The following is a 19135-nucleotide window of genomic DNA, read 5'->3' on the forward strand; positions in this document are numbered from 1 at the left end:
CATCATCGGAGCCCAATTCTCCCACCAAAACAAACATGGAATATCCAAACACACCAGAAAAGCAAGATCTAGTTTCAAAATCATATTTGATCATGATGCTGGAGGACTTCAAGAAAGACGTGAAGAACTCCCTTAGGGAAACACAGGAAAACATTAATAAACAAGTAGAAGCCTACAGAGAGGAATTGCAAAAATCCCTGAAAGAATCGCAAAAATCCCTGAAAGAATTCCAGGAAAACACAATCAAACAGTTGAAGGAATTAAAAATGGAAATAGAAGCAATCAAGAAAGAACACATGGAAACAACCCTGGATATAGAAAACCAAAAGAAGAGACAAGGAGCTGTAGATACAAGCTTCACCAACAGAATACAAGAGATGGAAGAGAGAATCTCAGGAGCAGAAGATTCCATAGAAATCATTGACTCAACTGTCAAAGATAATGTAAAGCGGAAAAAGCTACTGGTCCAAAACATACAGGAAATCCGGGACTCAATGAGAAGATCAAACCTAAGGATAATAGGTATAGAAAGGGGCCAGGAGCAGCAGGACCCCTGCGCCTGAGACACCGCCGGAACCTAAAGGAAACAGACCGGATAAACAGTTCTCTGCACCCAAATCCCGTGGGAGGGAGAGCTAAACCTACAGAGAGGCAGACACGCCTGGGAAACCAGAAGAGACTGCACTCTGCGCACATCCAGATGCCAGAGGAAAACACCAAACGCCATCTGGAACCCTGGTGCACGGAGGCTCCCGGAAAGAGCGGCGCAGATCTCCTCGGTTGCTGCCGCCGCGGAGAGGACTTAGGCAGTACCCTACGAGCACACTTGAGCCTCGGAACCTCAGGTAGGACCAACTCAATCCAGGACTCAATGAGAAGATCAAACCTAAGGATAATAGGTATAGAAGAGAGTGAAGACTCCCAGCTCAAAGGACCAGTAAATATCTTCAACAAAGTCATAGAAGAAAACTTCCCTAACCTAAAAAAAAGAGATACCCATAGACATACAAGAAGCCTACAGAACTCCAAATAGATTGGACCAGAAAAGAAAAACCTCCCGTCACATAATAGTCAAAACACCAAACGCACAAAATAAAGAAAGAATATTAAAAGCAGTAAGGGAAAAAGGTCAAGTAACATATAAAGGCAGACCTATCAGAATCACACCAGACTTCTCGCCAGAAACTATGAAGGCCAGAAGATCCTGGACAGATGTCATACAGACCCTAAGAGAACACAAATGCCAGCCCAGGTTACTGTATCCTGCAAAACTCTCAATTAACATAGATGGAGAAACCAAGATATTCCATGACAAAACCAAATTTACACAATATCTTTCTACAAATCCAGCACTACAAAGGATAATAAATGGTAAAGCCCAACATAAGGAGGCAAGCTATACCCTAGAAGAAGCAAGAAACTAATCGTCTTGGCAACAAAACAAAGAGAGTGAAAGCACACAAACATAACCTCACATCCAAATATGAATATAACGGGAAGCAATAATCACTATTCCTTAATATCTCTCAACATCAATGGCCTCAACTCCCCAATAAAAAGAAATAGATTAACAAACTGGATACGCAACGAGGACCCTGCATTCTGCTGCCTACAGGAAACACACCTCAGAGACAAAGACAGACACTACCTCAGAGTGAAAGGCTGGAAAACAATTTTCCAAGCAAATGGTCAGAAGAAGCAAGCTGGAGTAGCCATTCTAATATCAAATAAAATCAATTTTCAACTAAAAGTCATCAAAAAAGATAAGGAAGGACACTTCATATTCATCAAAGGAAAAATCCACCAAGATGAGCTCTCAATCCTAAATATCTATGCCCCAAATACAAGGGCACCTACATACGTAAAAGAAACCTTACTAAAGCTCAAAACACACATTGCACCTCACACAATAATAGTGGGAGATTTCAACACCCCACTCTCATCAATGGACAGATCATGGAAACAGAAATTAAACAATGATGTCGACAGACTAAGAGAAGTCATGAGCCAAATGGACTTAACGGATATTTATAGAACATTCTATCCTAAAGCAAAAGGATATACCTTCTTCTCAGCTCCTCATGGTACTTTCTCCAAAATTGACCATATAATTGGTCAAAAAACGGGCCTTAACAGGTACAGAAAGATAGAAATAATCCCATGCGTGCTATCGGACCACCACGGCCTAAAACTGGTCTTCAATAACAATAAGGGAAGAATGCCCACATATACGTGGAAATTGAACAATGCTCTACTCAATGATAACCTGGTCAAGGAAGAAATAAAGAAAGACATTAAAAACGTTTTAGAATTTAATGAAAATGAAGGTACAACATACCCAAACTTATGGGACACAATGAAAGCTGTGCTAAGAGGAAAACTCATAGCGCTGAGTGCCTGCAGAAAGAAACAGGAAAGAGCATATGTCAGCAGCTTGACAGCACACCTAAAAGCTCTAGAACAAAAAGAAGCAAATACACCCAGGAGGAGTAGAAGGCGGAAATAATCAAACTCAGAGCTGAAATCAACCAAGTAGAAACAAAAAGGACCATAGAAAGAATCAACAGAACCAAAAGTTGGTTCTTTGAGAAAAATCAACAAGATAGATAAACCCTTAGCCAGACTAACGAGAGGACACAGAGAGTGCGTCCAAATTAACAAAATCAGAAATGAAAAGGGAGACATAACTACAGATTTAGAGGAAATTCAAAACATCATCAGATCTTACTATAAAAACCTATATTCAACAAAACTTGAAAATCTTCAGGAAATGGACAATTTCCTAGACAGATACCAGGTACCGAAGTTAAATCAGGAACAGATAAACCAGTTAAACAACCCCATAACTCCTAAGGAAATAGAAGCAGTCATTAAAGGTCTCCCAACCAAAAAGAGCCCAGGTCCAGACGGGTTTAGTGCAGAATTCTATCAAACCTTCATAGAAGACCTCATACCAATATTATCCAAACTATTCCACAAAATTGAAACAGATGGATCACTACCAAATACCTTCTACGAAGCCACAATTACTCTTATACCTAAACCACACAAAGACACAACAAAGAAAGAGAACTTCAGACCAATTTCCCTTATGAATATCGACGCAAAAATACTCAACCAAATTCTGGCAAACCAGACTGGTACAACCATTCTGGAAATCAGTATGGAGGTTCCTCAGAAAATTGGACATTGAACTGCCTGAGGATCCAGCTATACCTCTCTTGGGCTTATAACCAAAAGATGCCCCAACATATAAATAAGACACGTGCTCCACTATGTTCATCGCAGCCTTATTTATAATAGCCAGAAGCTGGAAAGAACCCAGATGCCCTTCAACAGAGGAATGGATACAGAAAATGTGGTACATCTACACAATGGAATATTACTCAGCTATCAAAAACAACGGCTTTATGAAATTCGTAGGCAAATGGTTGGAACTGGAAAATATCATCCTGAGTGAGCTAATCCAATCACAGAAAGACATACATGGTATGCACTCACTGATAAGTGGCTATTAGCCCAAATGCTTGAATTACCATAGATGCATAGAACAAATGAAACTCAAGACGGATGATCAAAATGTGAATGCTTCACTCCTTCTCTAAAAGGGGAACAAGAATACGCTTGGCAGGGAAGAGAGAGGCAAAGATTAAAACAGAGACTGAAGGAACTCCCATTCAGAGCCTGCCCCACATGTGGCCCATACATATACAGCCACCCAATTAGACAAGATGGATGAAGCAAAGAAGTGCAGACCGACAGGAGCCGGATGTAGATCTCTCCTGAGAGACACAGCCAGAATACAGCAAATACAGAGGCGAATGCCAGCAGCAAACCACTAAACTGAGAATAGGACCCCCGTTGAAGGAATCAGAGAAAGAACTGGAAGAGCTTGAAGGGGCTCGAGACCCCATATGTACAACAATGCCAAGCAACCAGAGCTTCCAGGGACTAAGCCACTACCTAAAGACTATGCATGGACTGACCCTGGACTCTGACCTCATAGGTAGCAATGAATATCCTAGTAAGAGCACCAGTGGAAGGGGAAGCCCTGGGTCCTGCTAAGACTGAACCCCTAGTGAACTAGACTGTTGGGAGGAGGGCGGCAATGGGGGGATGGTTGGGAGGGGAACACCCATAAGGAAGGGGAGGGGGAAGGGGGATGTTTGCCCGGAAACCAAAGAATTATTATTACGTATTAAATAAATTAAAAAAAAAAAGAAAAAAAAATTCTGGCAAACCGAATTCAAGAGCACATCAAAACAATCATCCACCATGATCAAGTAGGCTTCATCCCAGGCATGCAGGGATGGTTTAATATACGGAAAACCATCAACGTGATCCATTATATAAACAAACTGAAAGAACAGAACCACATGATCATTTCATTAGATGCTGAGAAAGCATTTGACAAAATTCAACACCCCTTCATGATAAAAGTCCTGGAAAGAATAGGAATTCAAGGCCCATACCTAAACATAGTAAAAGCCATATACAGCAAACCAGTTGCTAACATTAAACTAAATGGAGAGAAACTTGAAGCAATCCCACTAAAATCAGGGACTAGACAAGGCTGCCCACTCTCTCCCTACTTATTCAATATAGTTCTTGAAGTTCTAGCCAGAGCAATCAGACAACAAAAGGAGATCAAGGGGATACAGATCGGAAAAGAAGTCAAAATATCACTATTTGCAGATGATATGATAGTATATTTAAGTGATCCCAAAAGTTCCACCAGAGAACTACTAAAGCTGATAAACAACTTCAGCAAAGTGGCTGGGTATAAAATTAACTCAAATAAATCAGTTGCCTTCCTCTATACAAAAGAGAAACAAGCCGAGAAAGAAATTAGGGAAACGACACCCTTCATAATAGACCCAAATAATATAAAGACCTCGGTGTGACTTTAACCAAGCAAGTAAAAGATCTGTACAATAAGAACTTCAAGACACTGAGGAAAGAAATTGAAGAAGACCTCAGAAGATGGAAAGATCTCCCATGCTCATGGATTGGCAGGATTAATATAGTAAAAATGGCCATTTTACCAAAAGCAATCTACAGATTCAATGCAATCCTCATCAAAATACCAATCCAATTCTTCAAAGAGTTAGACAGAACAATTTGCAAATTCATCTGGAATAACAAAAAACCCAGGATAGCTAAAGCTATCCTCAACAATAAAAGGACTTCAGGGGGAATCACTATCCCTGAACTCAAGCAGTATTACAGAGCAATAGTGATAAAAACTGCATGGTATTGGTACAGAGACAGACAGATAGACCAATGGAATAGAATTGAAGACCCAGAAATGAACCCACACACCTATGGTCACTTGATTTTTGACAAAGGAGCCAAAACCATCCAGTGGAAAAAAGATAGCATTTTCAGCAAATGGTGCTGGTTCAACTGGAGGTCAGCATGTAGAAGAATGCAGATCGATCCATGCTTATCACCCTGTACAAAGCTTAAGTCCAAGTGGATCAAGGACCTCCACATCAAACCAGACACACTCAAACTAATAGAAGAAAAACTAGGGAAGCATCTGGAACACATGGGCACTGGAAAAAATTTCCTCAACAAAACACCAATGGCTTACGCTCTAAGATCAAGAATCGGCAAATGGGATCTCATAAAACTGCAAAGCTTCTGTAAGGCAAAGGACACTGGTTAGGACAAAACGGCAACCAACAGATTGGGAAAAGATCTTTACCAATCCTACAACAGATAGAGGCCTTATATCCAAAATATACAAAGACTCAAGAAGTTAGACCGCAGGGAAACAAATAACCCTATTAAAAAATGGGGTTCAGAGCTAAACAAAGAATTCACAGCTGGGGAATGCCGGATGGCTGAGAAACACCTAAAGAAATGTTCAACATCTTTAGTCATAAGGGAAATGCAAATCAAAACAACCCTGAGATTTCACCTCACACCAGTGAGAATGGCTAAGATCAAAAACTCAGGTGACAGCAGATGCTGGCGAGGATGTGGAGAAAGAGGAACACTCCTCCATTGTTGGTGGGATTGCAGACTGGTACAACCATTCTGGAAATCAGTATGGAGGTTCCTCAGAAAATTGGACATTGAACTGCCTGAGGATCCAGCTATACCTCTCTTGGGCATATACCCAAAAGATGCCTCAACATATAAAAGAGACACGTTCTACACTATGTTCATTGCAGCCTTATTTATAATAGCCAGAAACTGGAAAGAACCCAGATGCCCTTCAACAGAGGAATGGATACAGAAAATGTGGTACATCTACACAATGGAATATTACTCAGCTATCAAAAACAACGAGTTTATGAAATTCGTAGGCAAATGGTTGGAACTGGAAAATATCATCCTGAGTGAGCTAACCCAATCACAGAAAGACATACATGGTATGCACTCATTGATAAGTGGCTATTAGCCCAAATGCTTGAACTACCCTAGATCCCTAGAACAAACGAAACTCAAGACGGATGATCAAAATGTGAATGCTTCACTCCTTCTTTAAATGAGGAAAAAGAATACCCTTGGCAGGGAAGGGAGAGGCAAAGATTAAAACAGAGACTGAAGGAACACCCATTCAGAGCCTGCCCCACATGTGGCCCATACATATACAGCCACCCAATTAGACAAGATGGATGAAGCAAAGAAGTGCAGACCGACAGGAGCCGGATGTAGATCTCTCCTGAGAGACACAGCCAGAATACAGCAAATACAGAGGCGAATGCCAGCAGCAAACCACTGAACTGAGAATAGGTCCCCTATTGAAGGAATCAGAGAAAGAACTGGAAGAGCTTGAAGGGGCTCGAGACCCAAAAAGTACAACAATGCCAAGCAACCAGATCTTCCAGGGACTAAGCCACTACCTAAAGACTATACATGGCCTGACCCTGGACTCTGACCTTATAGGTATCAATGAATATCCTAGTAAGATCACCAGTGGAAGGGGAAGCCCTGGGTCCTGCTAAGACTGAACCCCCAGTGAACTAGACTGTGGGGGGGAGGGCGGCAATGGGGGGAGGGTTGGGAGGGGAAAACCCATAAGGAATTGGAGGGGGGAGGGGGATGTTTGCCCGGAAACCGGGAAAGGGAATAACACTCGAAATGTATATAAGAAATACTCAAGTTAATAAAAAAAAAAAGAAAGAAAGAATGCTCTCATGTCCGCTTCCCAGGCACAGCACTGTAATGGAGATCAGGACAGGCTGACTCAATTGGGGTGGTGCTTAAACTGCCACAAACACTTCAGAGAAAAGCACATAAGGAGGAACCAAAGTGAAGGGAGATGCCTGAGACTATTCTTTTCAATAGGGTGGCCTGCCTCTGTGTCAGCCATGTTCTGCCTCCTTTCTGCCCCCTATTCTGAACCTTTTCCAATATTCAAAGTATCACAGTAAAATTACACTTAAAAACACAGTGAGCTCATTTTTTTTTCTATATATGTAAATACCAGCAAAAGCTGGCCGTGGTGGGTCACGCCTTTTAATCACAGCACTTGGGAGGCAGAGGCAGGTGGATCTCTTGTGATCTTGAGGCTAGCCTGGACTACACAGTTCCTGGTCAGGGCTACATAATAAGCTCAAACGAAACACATCAAATGCCAGCAAATAAAGAAGCAATTCATACCTTAGACGAGGAGCTCCCTCTTGTGGCACACAAAAGCCTGCTTCCTGGAATGGCGCGTGGAGGAGACTTTCATCTCTGTCATTCAGAGACAGGGAAGCAGCTCAGGGGCTTCCTGTAGGGACCTACCCAGGGACTTGTGTTCAGCTCAGTGTGCCATGCCTACTCCACACTGCAGTGGGACGGACGTACAGCATCTGCCCATGCTGTCAAGATTGCACCTAGAGCATATGCTGACCACATGTCACTAAAAGACATACCTATGGCTTCCAGACCTAGCTTTAACGTGTTTGGATGTGATTCCAAGGTAACTATTTCAGAAATGCTGTCCATCACTAACACACCAACAAAGTGAATCGCTGACTGGTTTTCCCCAGAAAGAAGAGTAACTTTCTATACACTCTTCCCAACATGGTCCAAAAGGAACATGAAGAGGACTTTCTTTTGTGCATCAGCTTGTTACCCCACAAGGGCCTTCTTGAGCGACAAGACAGAAACCATCACACTTCCCAAAATAGTAAATTGTCACCCTCAGTTACATACTGATGGGAGTGGTAATAACCACAAATTCTAAATTTTAGAACTTTTATTTCCAATGTAAGTGTTATGTATCTTCTATATAAATGTCTATGATTTATTTAAACCTCGGGCTGGAGAGGTGGCTCAGTGGTTAACAGCACTGACTGAGCTTCCAGAGGTCCTGACTTCAGTTCCCATAATGGCTCATAAGCATCTGTAATGGGAATCTGATGCCATCTTCTGGTGTGTCTGAAGACAGCAACAGTGTACAAAAAATAAATCTTTTTTTAAAAAGACTCCCTTACTGTCTTTTTCCTAAGTAAATAATTTAACATATTGTAGTGTAGGTAGCATTTATCCAAAGAAAGCAAATGATACCCTTTCTGTACATATAAGTACATTTTCATGTGCCCATATGGAAGTTAACAGGCCAAGACACATCAGGTGTCCTTCTTAATGGCTCTCCACCTTATTTTGGGGGCAAGGCTTTGCTTCTCACTGAGGCTAAGCTCATGAAACTTGCCTGAGGGCTGGGCAGGAAGCCCTAAGGACTCTGCCACCCCTGCCACCACAAACGCTGGGATTACAGGCACTTGGCATTTTTATGCGGGTGTCAGGATCAGAACATGGTTTTTCAGGCTTGTGCGGCAAATATATTACCCACGGAGCCATCTCTGCAAACATATAGAGACAGAGGACCATGTAGAAAAATGGAATGACTAGCAGGAACAAATGGATTTGTAACTCTTCAGCCTCTCATAAAAAAAATTCTCCCACTGGGTGAATGACCTTAAGAACCAATAGCGCCCTGGCTGTAAAGTGAGGCTCTGGTCTGTGATGCTGCCTGGCTGCAAACCCCACCAAGGGTCACGTTCCTCCCTGATGCTCTGTGAACTGCCTCCGCCAAAGGTGCACGAAATAACTAGAGCAGGGTCTAACCACCTACCCGAGTGAAGACACCCTCCAGTGAGCTCTACATTCCCAGTCAGTAGTCAAGTCTTTGAGTGCTCTGGCTCCGCACCGGTGATACACCGACGCTTGCAGCAAAGGCCAAGGCAGAAGCCTGGATGGGTCTCTGCTCATCTCCCTACCCCACGAGTCACAAGGACAGGCCACTCCTAGCCACTGCATCTCTTTTTATTCTCTCCTTTAACTTCAACCTTCAGTCTTTGGGGATGTCCCCACAACTTGGCCAACAGCCAAGTCATACCACCCTTCAAAGTGCAGTTCCTCAGGTGGACAGAGTGATGCACACTGACCTTAACCCCAGCGTCCGGAGGGCTAGGGCAAGAGGATCTTTAGTTTGGAGCTAGCCTGCTATATACTGTGAGACTGTTTCTCAAAACAAAAAGATGCCAAAAACAAAGTAACAACAACAAACCCCCTCAGAGGACGGCACTAAAGCCTGCAATATTCAAGTAATCCGCCAAGGCCTCCCCAGGTACTGTGCATGCCCTCCTCCAGTGCCTTGGTTATTTTATGTGGGTGAGTGTTTTGCCAGCAGGTATGCACGTGCTTGGTGTCCATGGAGGCCAAAAGAGGGCTTCAGGTCCTCTGGAGCGGGAGACACAGACTGTTGTAAGCTGCCACCTTAGGGCTGGGAATCAAAGCTGAAGGGCAACTTGTGCTCTTCCCTGCTAAGCCTTCTTACCTGCACCTATGCTGTTCTTTAATCCTTTTATGTCTTCAGAACCTTTAGGCTGCCTGAAAAGTAAGAGCACACTGTGCACCTGCATTCGGCCCGAGAGTCTCTCGGAGGGAGAGAAAAGGGAACACTCAAAATCTGTTCAAATCGGTGATCCATGACTACAGAAGAAATGGCTAGGTGAACTTCAAACCACTGCACCTACACTCTCTCATCCCATTTGTTCTAGACTACGGACAATTTGTCTAAGATTATTGATTTCTTTCATTAAGATGGGAGGGAAGGTGGAGGAGAAATACGTTGGGAGGCGTCAAAAGGAAGTGATGGAGAGTTAGGGGCTGATACAATCAAGATATATTGCATATATAAGTGAAACCATCTAGAATAAAGAATAGTCTTTTAAAAAATTAAAATGTAGCAATCTACCCAAGAGACACGGAAATGCAATCTGCTATTTTAGATATGAGGGTAGCAGGAGGCAAAATGGCCAGACCCCAGGATTTGGTTCCTGGTCTACTGTAGACAAGGCAGCTCCTGACGGAATGTGCTCCAAGGTTCCTCTTAGCTACCACCTACTGCTCCAAGAACGTTACCTCCCACTGCTAGGATTAAAGGCAGTGTTAGATTGAAGGGAGCTTGTGCCACCAAGCCCACTTGGCTCTTCATGTTTTAATTCTCAGTTTCCTCTAAATAAAGGTGGACTGCACTGTGAAAAGAAAACTAACTCTAGTTCTCCCTCAGGTATAAAATAAAGCTTTTATCATCCTAACTTGAGTATCTTCCATGGGAGAATGACCTCATGCACTGTGCCAGCTAATATTATCTTATAGGACCCAAATAGCAGATGCTCTGAAATGCTCAGGTTTCTGGGGATAAACTGATTGATTGCTTAGGCTTCAGTCAAAACCCTGACCACACAACTCCAGGATGACCCAAACAGGATTGATTCTGTGGTGTTGTTAGCAAAGTCTGAAGTCACTGTTCTAATGCTGTGAAGAGACTCTGTAAGCAAAGCAACTCATAAAAAAAAGCATTTAATTAGGGCTGACTTACGGTTCAGACGGTTACTCCATTATCATCATGGTGGGGAGCATGGAGTCATGTATGCGGTTGCTGGAACAGGAGCTGAGAGCTACATCCTGATCCACAGGCTGTGGGTCTGGCTTGGACTTTTGAAACCTCAAAACCCAACTCCCAGGGACACACCTCCTCCAACAAGGCCACACCTCCTACCCATCAATCCTTCAAGAGTCCTTTGTGTGGTGAGTAGGCATTCAAACCTCTCATGAGCCCATTGGGGTCACTCTTATGCAAAGCACCACAGGGCAAATGGCAAACTTTCTGGGTGTCCCATCAGCAGGTTGTGAATTAGTTATCAGCCCAGAATGTGTGAGCTTCCGCTTTCCCCAGTTATTCTAAACACTGACAAACCATAAGCCAGACTTAACCTCCCCATAACATTTGGTCATACTGCCTCCATTTGACCTCCATGAAGCTGTCATGAACACAGAAAGTACCACCCTGTTAGAACACATAAATGTGGGCTTTATATACCCTTAAATCTGATCTCGTATCAAGATGTTTAGGCAGTGGCTTAGGTCCTTGGCTTGAGGCAGGTTTTAGCCTTTATTTCTTCAAGTATCTTGGTAACATTCTTAAAAAGTGAAGTAGAGGGAATTGACCCCCCGGGAAGCAGCCTTTCAGCACTTCTAGCTGACAAGAAGTTTTAACGTTTGTTTCTTAAGGATTTTGATTGTCAGAGTGGAAATGGCACTGAGCAAGGAGAAATGAGGCCAAATTTCACAATAATTGCAAAGCAGTCTTGGAGCAGAGTTGGTGCCAGCCTCTCTTCTCCCTCCCTCCCTCTCTGTCCCACCCCAGAACAAGCCCAGGACACTTGCCTCAGAGGGAGAGCTCCATTCTACTCGCTGGCCTTATTCAGGTGCCTGTCTTCAAGGTCACCAATCTAGAGAGTCATCTCAGGAAAACAAATCTAACACTGACCAGCCTTGGGAAACGGTGCTGACTTCTCCCACCTGTGCAAAAACAACTTCCTTGGCTCTCCTTGAGAGGATCTAGGCTCAGTTTCTTAGTGTTCTCCCAATTATCCTTGCCATTTTTGTTGAATGTGCGACTGTCAAGGTCATGGCTAAAATTCAGCAACCCTCGGGTCCCAGCTTATCTAACCCACTGGCTGCACTGACCATGCAGGCTGCTCCCCTGTGTTGCCACTCTTCAGATGCTGTACTACACGGTCCAGCCACTATCCAACCCGTCTCCCTTGCCAATCTCATCTCACCTCCTTTAGTTAGCTTTGGTCTCAGGCACCATCACCTGCCACTTGGCCACTACTCTACCCTCTAACACTCTAGGCTTCCCCTTGTAAATGCCCCGATCCCAGACTATTCAGACTGCAGCAGCTCAGAGGAGCAGGCATCACACAGCTCTCTCTTTGAAACCCACCAACCCCTGTTCCTCTCATCAGAAACAAAGACCCCTAGTATAACTGCCATTTGTGTGTGGCCATCATTGGTGTTCTCCCCTCCTCACCCCATACTGTCTTGCTCTCCCTCCCATCACTGACCTCTCCCTCCTGTCCAGACATGCCTGGCATAGCTGCATTCTAAGATCTCTGCATTTGCTCTCTCATGGGACTCCTTGCTTTGCTGTTTCAAGTCACTGTCCAGAAGGCTACTTTTCAGTGGGGGAGCTTTCCTGAAAGCACCCGGCGTCCCCCCACTGAGTCCCCAACCCTTGCCTTCCCCGCAGTTCTCCAAAGTTCATGGGGCACCAGAAAATGAGTTTCGCTCATTCATTTGTTCTAGATCTGTGTCTAGAATGTTCCACCATGAGTACAGTTTTTTGCTTGCTGCTGTGCCAAACACATGGCAAATCAAAGAGTCATATTCATCAAATGATACAGGTTTGAATGAATTATCCGTACAGAGAAGAAAGCTGAAGGAACAGAGAGGATTAAACAATAGAGGACTGAGAATGACCACACATGATGACAGAGACCCGCCCGTCAAAGCTGAGTGTGAAGGAATGGGACTCTCAACTAGCACTTGGGGAAGCTCAGGCAAGAGGACGTCAAGAGCTTAGGCCAACCTGAGCTACACACAAGACCCTGCTTTAAATAAACAAGTAAACAGAGAGAATGACAGACACATTCAAGGTACAAAGAACTTCAATTTTCTAATCCGGGCATGGTGACACATGCCTGTAATGCCCTCAGGAGTTTAAGGCAAGTGATCTGAAGGCTGACCTGAGCTAAAAAGCAAAATCCTATCTGAAAGAGAAAGAACAAGAGAGAGAGGAGAGGGAAGAGAGGGGAAGAGAGATGTCTAGCTGTCATGTGGTAAAATGTAGGAAAAATGAAATTAGCATTAATGTTTTATTTAATCAAATATATGAATAATGTTATTTCCACATTTAATTTATGAAAAACTTAAATATTGTGGCGTTTTTGTTTCTGTTATTGTCTCTTTATGCAGTCCTGTCTGTCCTGGAACTCACTATGTAGACCAGGCTGGCTTGGAAGTCAAAACATCTGCCTGCTCCTGCCTCCTGAGTGCTGGGATTAAAGGCATACACCACTAGGTCCTGCTATATGAAATACTTGGAATAGTCTATATTTTACTGCAGAGAACATCTCAGATAGCACTACCATGTCTCAAACAAGTAACCAAGGAGAAGGCTTTTACACACATATCTCAGAAGCTGCATGTGACTAACTGGCTGCCATATTGAACAGTGCTATGTTCTGACCCAAATTCAACCACCCCAATGATATGAAAGACTGTCTAACACACCTACTCTCTGTTGTTAACTAGAGTCCAAAACAAGACCCTAAGGCTCATGGTTTAATACTTTAGTCAAAAAAGCCTCCAAAAATAGGAAAGAAGAAATGGCGTCTCTCTGAGAAGTCACTGCCATCAAGACAAGTGGTTTGGGCTTTGACTGCAGAGGCCAGTGTCTTTCTCCCTGCTCCGTGTGACTAAGACACAAGTCCTTGTAGACCCTGTAGTCTTATATGCATCCAGATAGCACAGCCCTTGTGCTTATAGAGAACTATCAGTATGATTTCCACTAGACAGGTATGGATCTCAGGTCCACCCAAACCCACCCTGCACAGAGGGACTGCATTGAGAACTAACCTTTTCTAGTGTTATAGAAATTGTCTCACCTGCACATTTGCATTTTAGTAACAGTGAAACAAGTAACCAAGGAGAAGGCTTTTACACACCTACTGCCTGCATTGAAGTGTCACTACATTTTCAGAGATGAACTATTATGTGGGGAAAATGCTTTCCTTGCTCTTATCAGTGACTTACCTTCTCTCAGAATCCCTTCATTTACAAACACCCATTTATGATTATCTTCAATTACTGATTATAATAACCACCACCACTCTCCAGTAGCAGAATTCAAAGAACCCAATTAAAATGCACCTCAGAGTTCTAAAGTTCTGCACTTTGTGCGTGCATACACGTCTGTCTGTGTGCATGCATACAAGTGTATGTGGAAGCCGGATGCTACATTTTTTTAAAGCTATATAAGAACAGGATGGAAGGCAGCATCTGCTTACCAGTGGCTTGGACCTGTAGTCATGACCCCTGCCTCAGTGGATAGAGAGGCTGCAAGACTCCCATTAGTTCAATTCTTCTAATCCTTAGGAGCAAGAGATGCCTGTGGGAAAAAGGAAACTACATTACATCGAGGACAAGCTTCGAGGAGACTAGAAAGAAAGCAGTTCTCTCATTCCTTTCTTTATGTGTTTTCTTTTTTTAAAAAGGGGATGGTGCAGAGCAAGTTAATTCATGGCCTTAGACACAACACAGCAATCTGTTGTACCAAGTTATATCCTTTCTGTTTTAAGACATATTCATAAGCATGATCTGGTTACTTTTTACCAGTCTGAACCTTCACCCGACAGAATCTGCTGTCTCTAACCATTAGACTGACTGGATACCTTTTGATTCAAAAGAGGCAGGGGAAATGTCTAGAAGACCGACTCTGGACACAGGGGTGCATTTCTATAACCAGGGGAGCTAGGAAGCCAAAGTAAGGGGACTGCCATGATTTAGAGGCTATCCTGGACTACATAGTAGATTTAGGCCAACCTGGGATGCAGTGTGAGGTCCTGTCTCAGAGGAGGAGAGAGGGAGGGAAAGGTCACAGAGAAGAGAGAAGAGAACAGAGAATGATCGAGTTGTTGACAGTTAAGCGGACTGAAACTCTGGGCTTATTTTTAAAACATGAAAGTGATTGGATGTTTATGTTAAATTGTAAAACTGTCTGCATACATGAACACTGAAAACATCACTTGGGCTTGGTGGGCAATGTGATGAACTGACATCATTCTCCAAAGACTGTCTCTCACACTGGTCTCTCTGTTGCTTTTCTTAGAAAAAAATTAGTATGATCTCATTAAGTTTTTCACAGATGCCTCAGTCTTTTTCAAATGTTTATTTCATGTTGAATGAGCTGAAGACTCGAACCCCTTCACTGACCCTTCTCTAGTGACATTTTAGCAAGAAACAGCTCTTTACACCTGCTGGGGAGCCTGTTAGGCTAAGGCATGTTCTGTTCAATGGAGGCTGTGCTCTGCTCCATGTTTAATTCAAAACCGCCTATGCTTCAGCCTGAATATCTCTCATGGATGCTGCCTTTTTGCCAAGCTCACTGGTTTTGTCCTTGCCCCTCTAATCCACTTCAGCACACTACAAACTAAGCACTGGCTTATTATGCCTTGGAACTTTTCAAAGGTTCCATGGTACTCCTGACAGCTCCTGAGCCCAAAGCCTCCAAGGCCTGAGGACCTGGTCTCCTCCAACCTCCCACGCCAGTCTGGCCTGCTCTCAAAGCCCCAAGGTGTTAGGCTTTCTCTTCTTCCACAGGTATTTGTCAGGGCTGCTCCCTCTGTGAGGCCGCTCCCCTCCACCACACCAATCCTTCCTATCAGAGATGAATTCATGGGCTTTACCAAGTGGCATCACACTGCCCTACCAGTCTAAGTCCTCTGTACTGTGCTACAGTGTTCTCTTCCAACACTCCACTTGTTCATCTGTGTGCTTGTAGGAAGCCCATCTCCAAAAACCTTTGTAAGCTACTCGGGAACCTAACTAGGAGGAGACAGCATAGCTATGTAGACTGTGAAACTGGATGGTGGGGAGATACAGTCTGGTGACGGCCGTGCTCTTCTCACGAGGACCTTCCAGGCATCTTGGGTGTACCTCTAATCACCTAGTTCTCCCAGGATGCTTCTCAGTCTGTAGTTAAATGTTTCCAACATCTTCATGTGCAAATCCATCTTTTAATACAGAACCTCTACAATCCCCAATCTGTAAGCCTTTGCTTGCTCTGGACTCCCAGGACTTGGGCAGCTGGACATGGTGGTACCTGTCTTTAATCCCAGCATTGGGGAGGTGGAGTCAGGTGACTCTCTGAGTCTAAGACTAGCCTGATCTACACAGCAAGTTCCAGGACAGCCAGAGATACATAATAGAAAAACCCCCTTCTCCAAACAAACAAACAAACAAACAAACAAACAAACCTGTCTTTGTCTTCCTTAAATATCAGTATAACTCCATACTGATAAAGCCAGGATAGGAAACATAGGTCCAAACTTTATCACACAAAAATGAAATACAAAACAGCACTGTAGCTCGTAACACAGCACTTACATTGATGAAGCCCTGGCTTCATATCCCAGCAACACAGCATTACAAGACCAAAGCCTAGGAGAGATCTTAGTGTGGCCGACAACCATACATTGTGCATTGTGACTTCATCTAAAACAACCAACAACGAAAAGCCCCTCTTCATACGACTGGAGCAGCAGACAAACCTGTAACCCAGCACTCGGGAGGCCAGCAGAGGAGGACTGCAGCAAGTTCAAAGGCTACTTGAATTTAGAGAGTAAGAACCTGGTTCATAAAACCAAGCAAGAGCAGGGCCTACAGCTCTGTGGCTCAGTGTTGGTGAATCACAAAGTGATCTCTAGCCATGCTTGTCCAGCAGATTCTCATATGAACTGGGGTCTTCAGTACTGTCCCTGGGGGAACATGTTGGTTGGTTACACAGGTCCTGGGTTCAATCAACAAGCAAGCAAGCAAGCAAGCAAGCAAGCAAGCAAACACGCACACACACACACACACACACACACACACACACACACACACACACACACACCCCACTCATGTTTTACTCATGTTTTACTCATGTTTTAGCACTATGGTAGTAGGAAATTAACGTCTGTATGAGAAATACATGGCAGGCTAGGATGCTTTTAATTTTGAAAATAAATGTACCCTAGTGTCAGTCACTGCTCCATTGGTATGAAGAGATACCATGACCAAAGCAACTCTCGTGAAAGCAATCATTTAACTGGGGACTTGCTTACAATTTCAGGGGTTTAGTCCATTTTCATCATGTCAGGAAGCATGGTGGCAGGCATGGTTACCATGGTGCTGGAGAAATCGTTGAGAGTTTACAATCTAGACTGCAGGCAAGAGGGAGACATCAGGCTTGGCATGGGCTTTGTGAAACCTCAAAGCCAAACCCAAGGAATGCACTCCCTCCAACAAGGCTACCCCTCCTGACCCTTTCAAATGGTGTCACCCCCCTGGTGACTAAGCGTCCAACATATGAGCCTGTGGGGGCCATTCTTAGTCACACCACAACACCTAATAATGCAAGGAAAGAGCGTGTTCCTGAAAGAAATCGCCCTTCTATGATCACGTTCTTTCCGACGGGCAATTGGCTACAGTTGCCCTTCATGTGGTGGGGGTGGGGTGGGGGTTCGTTCTGCCCTATTACATTAGTTATGAATGGTTAAGCGACTTTATTATGAAAGTACAAGCTTTGAAAGACTAAAGACTCTATTGGTGCCCTTTAATCTGAACTGAACTAGATTTCTGTGAATGCAAAGATTACTGGGCCTGCTCTTACAGTTCCCTGAGAAATGGCCTTTGCTTGCTCCAGCGCTTTTCCCTAACCATCAAAACAGAACGTCTGCACCGGAGTCATCGTTGTCAGAGGAAGGAGGATGGCACGCTATGGAGAAGCCACACTGCAGTGTCTAGGAGCCCACGGAGAGGGAATCAGAGTAACAAGGGGGATTGTCTGAAGCTCTCTTCAGAGATTCCCAAACAGCCCAGTCCCAGACCTCACCTGCCTTGCGCCTAGGAACACACCATGTGCCTCCCAGTCTCCTCCTAGAGAACCCAATTCACACGCGCTGTCCTGGACCTGTTATGTAACTGTGGTTGAAGATATTTTTCACTAAACTCTTTAAACAAAGGTTCACGTGACACATTTCTGCTTGAGTTTAGTTCCAGGAAATGTTTGGTTTCTGCAGATATTCATGTGCTTCTGGTTGTCAACACACACAAACTGTGTGTTTTCCTTTTCTCGCTTTAGCAACTAGAAAGCCCCAAATCAAATCTATTCACCAACTCTGCTCAAGAGAATGGCTTAAACCTTATTTTTTATAAACCTATTTTTACATTTTGGCCTGAAATGGGCTAGTATCATAGCGGCATATAAACTCCAGAATACAGCAGAAAGGAGGGAAGCATGGCAGTGTGTCTGTTGGTCTTTCCATTAAGAAAGGATACCTGCTATGAATTCAATTCTGTGCTGCCTAAAAGGACCCTTCTTCTAAAACACACAATACACCCTCTTGCCTCTTTATGCAAACCCTGTCCACAAAGCTTGACTGAGACACAAATATACTCCCAGCTGAATTTCCCTAGCAACACTGAAAAGCCTGAAGGGTTTTGTCAACTACATCAGTGAGAGTTCTTTAATTACTATTTTGAAAATTAAAGTGTTTTGGAAAAGCCAGCTAAAGGGCTTTCTGGCAGGTGTTCTCAGAGACTGGGAAGAGAGGAACTGAGCACACAGATCTACAAGCCAAGGGACTACTTCAACTGTGCTGGAACTTTGGCTCAACATTCCCTGACAGATAAAGCAAAAACAGAAGAGAACTGGTTACAGAGTCCCTAGGGATGCTGGGAAGTAAGTCTTAGCATAACTGTGACTTGTCCTGGTTCTTACCTGAGAAGTAGCTTTTCTAGCAGATCATCATATAAACAATAGACTGGGGTCCTGAGACCCATCCCTGGGGGATATGCTGACTGGCTTATCCAGACTTCCTTGCAGTATATATTATATATAGTACAAATGCAAAGTTCTGATAAAGTAATGAAATAAATAAAACTGGGACAGTATGCAATAAATTTCTTTGATTGATGAAAAAATATTGATTAAATATGGTAGCCACAAATGGCTTAGAGTAACTCAAAAGGCTTGATGGACTGACCAGGGGTGGATTGAACCCAGGGCCTCATA

The 19135-nt window shown here is 43.7% G+C and overlaps 1 protein-coding gene across 1 annotated transcript in view; it reads right to left on the minus strand.

The window, feature by feature from the left end:
• LOC147994786 (uncharacterized) overlaps positions 1–19135 on the minus strand; it is a 141536-nt gene that overhangs the window by 91416 nt on the left and 30985 nt on the right. The window contains exon 4 of the mRNA XM_087659540.1: positions 14367–14467. The gene's annotated coding sequence lies outside the window, so the exon portion shown is untranslated. The remainder of the gene's footprint in view (positions 1–14366; positions 14468–19135) is intronic.

The sequence above is a fragment of the Rattus norvegicus genome, chromosome 4 (genome assembly GCF_021556685.1).
Source record: "Rattus norvegicus strain SHRSP/BbbUtx chromosome 4, alternate assembly SHRSP_T2T, whole genome shotgun sequence".
Lineage (NCBI taxonomy): Eukaryota > Metazoa > Chordata > Mammalia > Rodentia > Muridae > Rattus > Rattus norvegicus.